Source organism: Mobula hypostoma, chromosome 9 (assembly GCF_963921235.1).
Source record: "Mobula hypostoma chromosome 9, sMobHyp1.1, whole genome shotgun sequence".
NCBI classification, from domain to species: Eukaryota; Metazoa; Chordata; class Chondrichthyes; order Myliobatiformes; family Myliobatidae; genus Mobula; species Mobula hypostoma.
In genome coordinates this window covers 7,975,701-7,982,291 of record NC_086105.1, presented here as the reverse complement: position 1 = coordinate 7,982,291, position 6,591 = coordinate 7,975,701, and positions in this window count along the sequence as shown.

Genomic DNA, 6,591 nt, shown 5'->3' with positions numbered 1-6,591 from the left:
GAGGTACACACTGGGCGTGAGAATTAAAAGACGCTTCTCAGTGCATTCGAGATTTCGCTGTTCCAAACTTCTGACAGTTAGACAATTCAGCTTCAACGGCAGCCGGATGGAAGTACTGAATAACTTACTTGTTTTGCGGCGGAATTGTCTTGTTTTAACTGTGAGCTGCAGCCCAGACGCGCGACTTGTATTCGCCGTGACCCAGAGCGGCTGAAAGCCCGGCAGCTACATCTGGATTAGGTAAGCCTCTTATATAGAAATAGAACACAGCTCCAAGAGGCTGCTGTTTACGAACTGGTCTGGTAAGTACCATGTCTGCACCCGTCACCCACCTAGATTGGACTGCCAGCCGGGAGGAGTGTCTAATACATTTGTCCCCCCTAGGAAGAGCTAGGTGGTATTTATGGTTGGCAGAGTGCCGTCACTGACAGCCATCTCCCCACGGGCGCCAGCTTGGGCGAGTTATTTACCAAGAGTCTCAACAAAAATCATATTTAAACATCCATGGATCAGCTGTCCCTCCGAAATTCGTCTAAAACACGCCCCAGTATTACTACGTCGAAACACTAGATGCCAAAGAGGGACGTCAAATTTACATATTATTTCATTCGAGTCACTTTACCGAGAAGCAACTGGACAATATAATGCATTCATCTGTATACTTAAAAATAAAACTAAGGATCATATTTAGTTGTAAACAATTGTGCCAAATTTCCTGAACGAAAGAGAGAGACTCTTCAAACCGGAGACCGAAGCAAGATGATTTGTATAATATTTACCACCACGGGATATTTGTAAACAAACGAAAATCAAAGTAAAGCTGCAGATGATGGAAATCCGAAATGAGAACAGGAAGCGCTGGAAATACTCAGCAGGTTAGGCAGCATCTGTGGAAAGAGAATCATCAGGCCCGGAATCCTTTCTGAGAACTGTTCAGAGGAAGGGTTTCTGACCTAAACGTTGCCTTTTTCCTCTTTCCACAGATTCTGCTTGACAGGGAACTTCTGGCCACGTCTTTCTCCCTTGCAGCAATAACTGCATCATATTTGAAAGCACTACTAAGTAACCAATCTGTGATTTCCATAGTGCTTCCTGTCAAACTCCAGCTCCCAACTTTCCATAATTCGAGCCCGGCCCATGTAAATCGCCGTCAAAGGACACAGTCTATCGTTTATTATTTACAAAACCCAAAATACAGGATTCCCCGAACTGTTCAAGTGACATAATATGGCTTCAAAGAAGAATGATGGATTTGTAGCTGCAAATAGCGCCTCTAACCGTTTTCAGAATTCTTCGCCGCGGCAATTAACTTGCGTTCAGTCAATCGATTTATCCATCCATTGGGTTGTTTTGTGTCTGGCCCTAAAATGATTCGATTACGTCTTGAGCTTTGGTCACTTAAATCAAGTTTTAAAACTTTTTTAAAAAAATTCCAAAACAGAGTGGACAGTTCGTTTATGAATTGAAAATACTGTACTCCAGGTCTGATAGAACCCGGGTAGAGACAAAGGGGGAAATGCACTGCGTCTGTGGAGAGAGGAACATAGCGTTTCGAGTCAGTGACCTTCTGACAAAAGATCACAGATGTGAAATATCCTACTGACGATACAATATCCGGGCTCACTGCAGAGGATTTCCCCCTTTATCTCCACCCGGAGCCCATTAAGCTTGTTGAGCCCCTGTTGTCAATTCACCGCCGACTCCTGGGAAGCGATACATCGGAGTTCTAGCCCCGAGTCATGGCATTTCGCCACAGTGGCAGCATATAATCGCCCAGTGCCCACGGGCTGTAAGGGAAAACAAAATGCAATATGAACTTCTAATTAGAGGATAACATACATTTAGAAAACTCAGGACAGCTGTTTTCTTGCTCTAATCAACGAGCAAAACTTTAATGGGCCTTGGGTCATGTCTACACTTGTCGAATCCGAGTTTTCCCGGGCCCATTATACTCCGATCCTTGCTTCTGGTGCAGATAATAAATTTAAATAAGTGTCATTTGTTTCATATCGTCTACATTATCAGGAGTCCGCATACTGCCTGTAAGGTATTTACATATACTAAGTACATCAATTGTTTGAAAACTGAATTTGCCATGAAACATCAAATGCACAGTCAAAATAAACTGTGATCTATTTAGGCCACGGTTTAATGTCCTACTACGCCAGACTGGTGACCAGTGCAGCCTGGTACAACTGAAACTGGGGCCAAGACAACAGATGTGAATTTGTACCGCTAGCGATATGCCACACCACCCGCCCAACGTGAGTGCTGTCCCTCGATCAATGGCGATTTCAGCTAATAACCTGCATTTACATGGTCGTTAACATATTAAGTTGTCCCATTGTAGCTGATCAGTTTGGAGACTAGCCCACAGAATTAATATTGTATACGATATTATCAGGGGTATTATAGATAGGGAAAATGCAAGCAGCCCCCCCCCCAATGAGGTTGGTAAAAGTTATTGTCCCTCTCTCCCCACCGCCCCCCCCGACGAAAGGGTTAAGTTCAAAGCTCAAAGGACATTTACTATCAAAGTACATATGTGCTACCATATACAACCAAGAGGATTCGTTTTCTTGCGGGCGTACTCAGTAAATCCAAGTAACAGAATAGAATCAGTGGAAGACGGCACCCAACAGGATGAACAAACAACCAATGTGCAAAAGACAACAAAACTTGTGCAAATACTAAATAAATAAAAATGGAGATCATGAGATTAAGGGCCATTGGAAGTGTGTCCATTGGTTGTGAGAACATTTCAATGAGGGGGCAAGTGAAGCTGAGAAAAGTTGTCCCACTGGTTCAGGAGCCTGATATTTGAGGGGTGATAACCGTTCTTGAACCTGGTGGCGTGAGTCCTGAGGTTCTTGTACTTTCTTCCTGATGGAAGCAGCGAGAAGAGAGCATGGCATGGACGGTGGGGGTTCTTGATGACGGATGCTGCGACAACGCTCCGTGTAGATGTGCTAAATCGTGTGGAGGGCTTTACCCGTGATGGACTGGGCCGTATTCACTACTTTCTGCAGGATTTTCCGTTCAAAGGCATTGCTGTTTCCATACTAGGCCGTGATGCAGCCAGCCAATATACTCCCCACCACACATCCATAGAAGTTTGTCAAAGTTTTAGATTTAATGCCGAATCTTCGCAAACCTCCATGGAAGTAGAAGAGCGGCCGAGGAATTTAAAACTGACCTCTCCTACCTATGATCCCCCGACGAGGACTGGCTCATGGACCAGCGACGAGCTAATTGCACAAGGAGGCATTGAGGCCGAGGTTCTGAAACGTATTGATTAGTCCTGAAGGCGAAAGATAAATATTTAAGGGAAACATGAAGGGTGGCGAGAGTGGAACGAGCTGCCAGCGGGAGTAGTGAATGCAAGTTCGATTTCAACGTTTAAGTGAAATTTGAACAACTAAATGGTTGGGAGGGGAATGGATGTCTATGGTCCAGGTGCAGTTGGATGGGACTAGACAGATTAATAGCTCGACACCGACCAGATGGGCCGAAGGGCCTGATTCTATGCTGTAGTTATGACTCTAAATCCAAATCTTGGCCAAAGGGTTACATTTTAAGGGCAGCCTGGAAAAGAGTCGAGAGGATTCCAAAGTTTTGGGCCTTCCTTAGACGAAGACATTAATGCAGACTGTTGATATTAAAATCAAAGATGCCCAAAAGGGCAGACGGGGCGGGGCGCGCTGAGATCTGGGAGGTTGGAGATGGCCGGTTCAATGTTTGTGCCTTCGCAAAATTACAATTTCATCCCTTGGAAATCGATCGGATCATTTCTCCAAACCCTTCAAATTGTGCGAAAGGCGCAAGTGATGCGCTATATTCTGACGCTTCCGTTCAATTGCTTCTTCGCATTAACCAGAATTGATGAGGGGAATAATACAAAACCAGCGCATCAATCATAGTCTCGCACATTACCACGGAAACGGGGTCAGCATACAAGAGGGAAGGATTCATTCTAGCGGTCTCACCTTCCTTTGAGGATAGCGTTCTGTTGAGACTGGTGAGATACAAGCTTAATTTAAATACTTCCCGATCTTCAACTCATGTTGTAATTAATGTAATGAAATCCCCTGCTACTCCACTGAAATAGGACGAAGACTTGATTATGTGCATTGTTACTCACAAATTTTGCAAAAAAGTCCTAAACTAATTATAAGGGAGACGGGTGCAGAGTAAGTCAGAGAGAGAGAAAGAGAGAATTGGGACATAACAGTTAAGTAGTCGAACACCTTCAATTTTGAATGCTGCACAATTAAAAAAAAAGTTTTTGTAAACTCATTCCGACATACAGGCTGTAAGCCGTAAACACAGTTTAACATCATTACTGAACAAAAAAGCACTAACACAGTCAAATTGCTAACTGCAGACTTCAAAATAAATCCATGTCTATTTAGGCGCCGCAGCATCCAGTGAAGAACGTTGACAGGTTGAAACTTGAACATCGGTTGGGTCTACCGTACAGCCACAAACAGTGGCTTTAGACAACAGAGAATATCATGGCATTCGTTTAATTACATCACTGGTGACTTAGCAAAAACAAATTCACCATTACATAAGGAGGTGCGAGGTCTCGCGCCAAGAATAGGCACAGCTACAGTAGGTGGTCCACTTCTGCGACCTAAACCGGGTGACATATGAAATCTGTTCACCATATTTTTTCACATAACAGATATTGATGCCTAGTGTGCTAACTCAAACGCCTCTGTCACAGGTAATTGGGAATGAGCATTAATGGCCTTACCGGCGGAGTCTACACGCCCAGCTGTAATTCTGAAGTAGGGCAATGTTAGATGGGACTAATGTCCTTCCGAGTGGCATCGTTGTCCACCTAATAACTACATTACTTTATGGGCCAGAGATGCGACTTCAAATTTACGTAGGGGGAACCATAAAAGGGAAGGCCCCGTACAACAGCAACAAGTATGTTCACTACACCGCTGTCTAGTTTATCGTTGCACTTAAGGAACAAAAATACAGTTAAGAAAATACATACGTCTAAGGTCAGAAACTGTTACGAAGATACCAGCGCTTCCACTGCCCGTTAAAGTGACAAGACGATTCTGGCCATTAAGTCAAAGTACCCGATCCATATAGGCAAATAACTAGTCTCAGGCAACCCTACTGTATGTCGTAAACACAAAATACTCTGCAGATGCCGGGGTCAAAGCAACACTCACAACACGCTGGAGGAACTCAGCAGGCCGGACAGCATCCGTGGAAAGGATCAGTCAACGTTTCGGGCCGGAACCCTTCGTCAGGACTGAAGAGGGAAGGGGCAGAGTCCCTATAAAGAAGATGGGGGGAGGGTGGGAAGGAGAAGGCTGGTAGGTTCCAGGTGAAAAACCAGTAAGGGGAAAGATAAAGAGGTGGGGGAGGGGATAGACAGAAAAGGTGAAGAAAGCATAAAGGCACGGACATTGAAGTTTAAGGGAAGTTTGGATATGTATATGGATGGGAGGGGTATGGAGGGTTACGGTCCCGGTGCAGGTCAATGGAAGTGGGCAGTTTAAATGGTTCGACACGGACTAGATGGGCCGAAGGGCACATTTTTCTGCTGTACTTTTCTATGACTCTATCAATTTAATTGACAACTGAAAGCATCCCGCCACACGCTGATGTTTTTTCTTCTCCTTGGATCACAGTCCCAATCTATCGGATTTCATTTCTGACTTCAGGACAAGGAAACTGACTATACTCACAACAATGTTCGTTTCCATTTTTGTGCACAAAAATCTTTAACTGATGTAACCTTTGATTTTTAGTTGGTATGGGAATCTGGGTGACCTAGATTTATTTTCAGTGTACATCAAGGCAGAGACTAAATGATCAAGCAGAACTAAATATAGAACATGCCATTTTTGAGTGAAATTGGGTTTTGAATTTAAAAATAATTAGTCATGGATTTTTGAATGAAAACACGAGAAAGAAACCACTTCACGGACCAAAAGGTTCTTAATTTTCCTTCGCTATTCACAGTTTGGACAGGTTTCAGAGGGGCGGAAGGGGAAAAGGTTACAAATGCCTTCAGCACACCAGGGTTAGCGGTTAGCAGTTAGCAGGAAAATAGATAGATGGTAATTCAGTCACTTATTTCTGCAAAATGGTATCTGGAAAAGGTACGCTAAGAGTTGAGTTGATCTTGATGCCCTCCACAAACAAGCAGCCGAGTTAGATGGGGGGAGGGGGGAGTGGGGAGAACTAGCATCCACAAACATGGAATACAGTAGTAAAGAGATCTAGAGCTTACAGCTATTAATAATTGTTGCTGATTTTTCAGGATAATACCAACAATATCACTGCAGTGATACAAAACAACCTGCAGTCAGACCTCCTGATGTCAATATTACACTGTCAACAAAAATTAGCTTAAAATGCTAAAAAATCATCTATTTTTTATCTAAACTCGGCAGAGCTCAATTTCAAGGACCCCAAAGTCTGTTATAGCCATGTAGTCCTCGTGGTTCAACATAACCCCAGGAATACTATCCAGCATCTGGTCTTTCCACACCAGGTTCTTGAGTAACAATTCCAATTGGTGCCAAATTAGGGACAATTCAAAGTTCAAATTAAGTT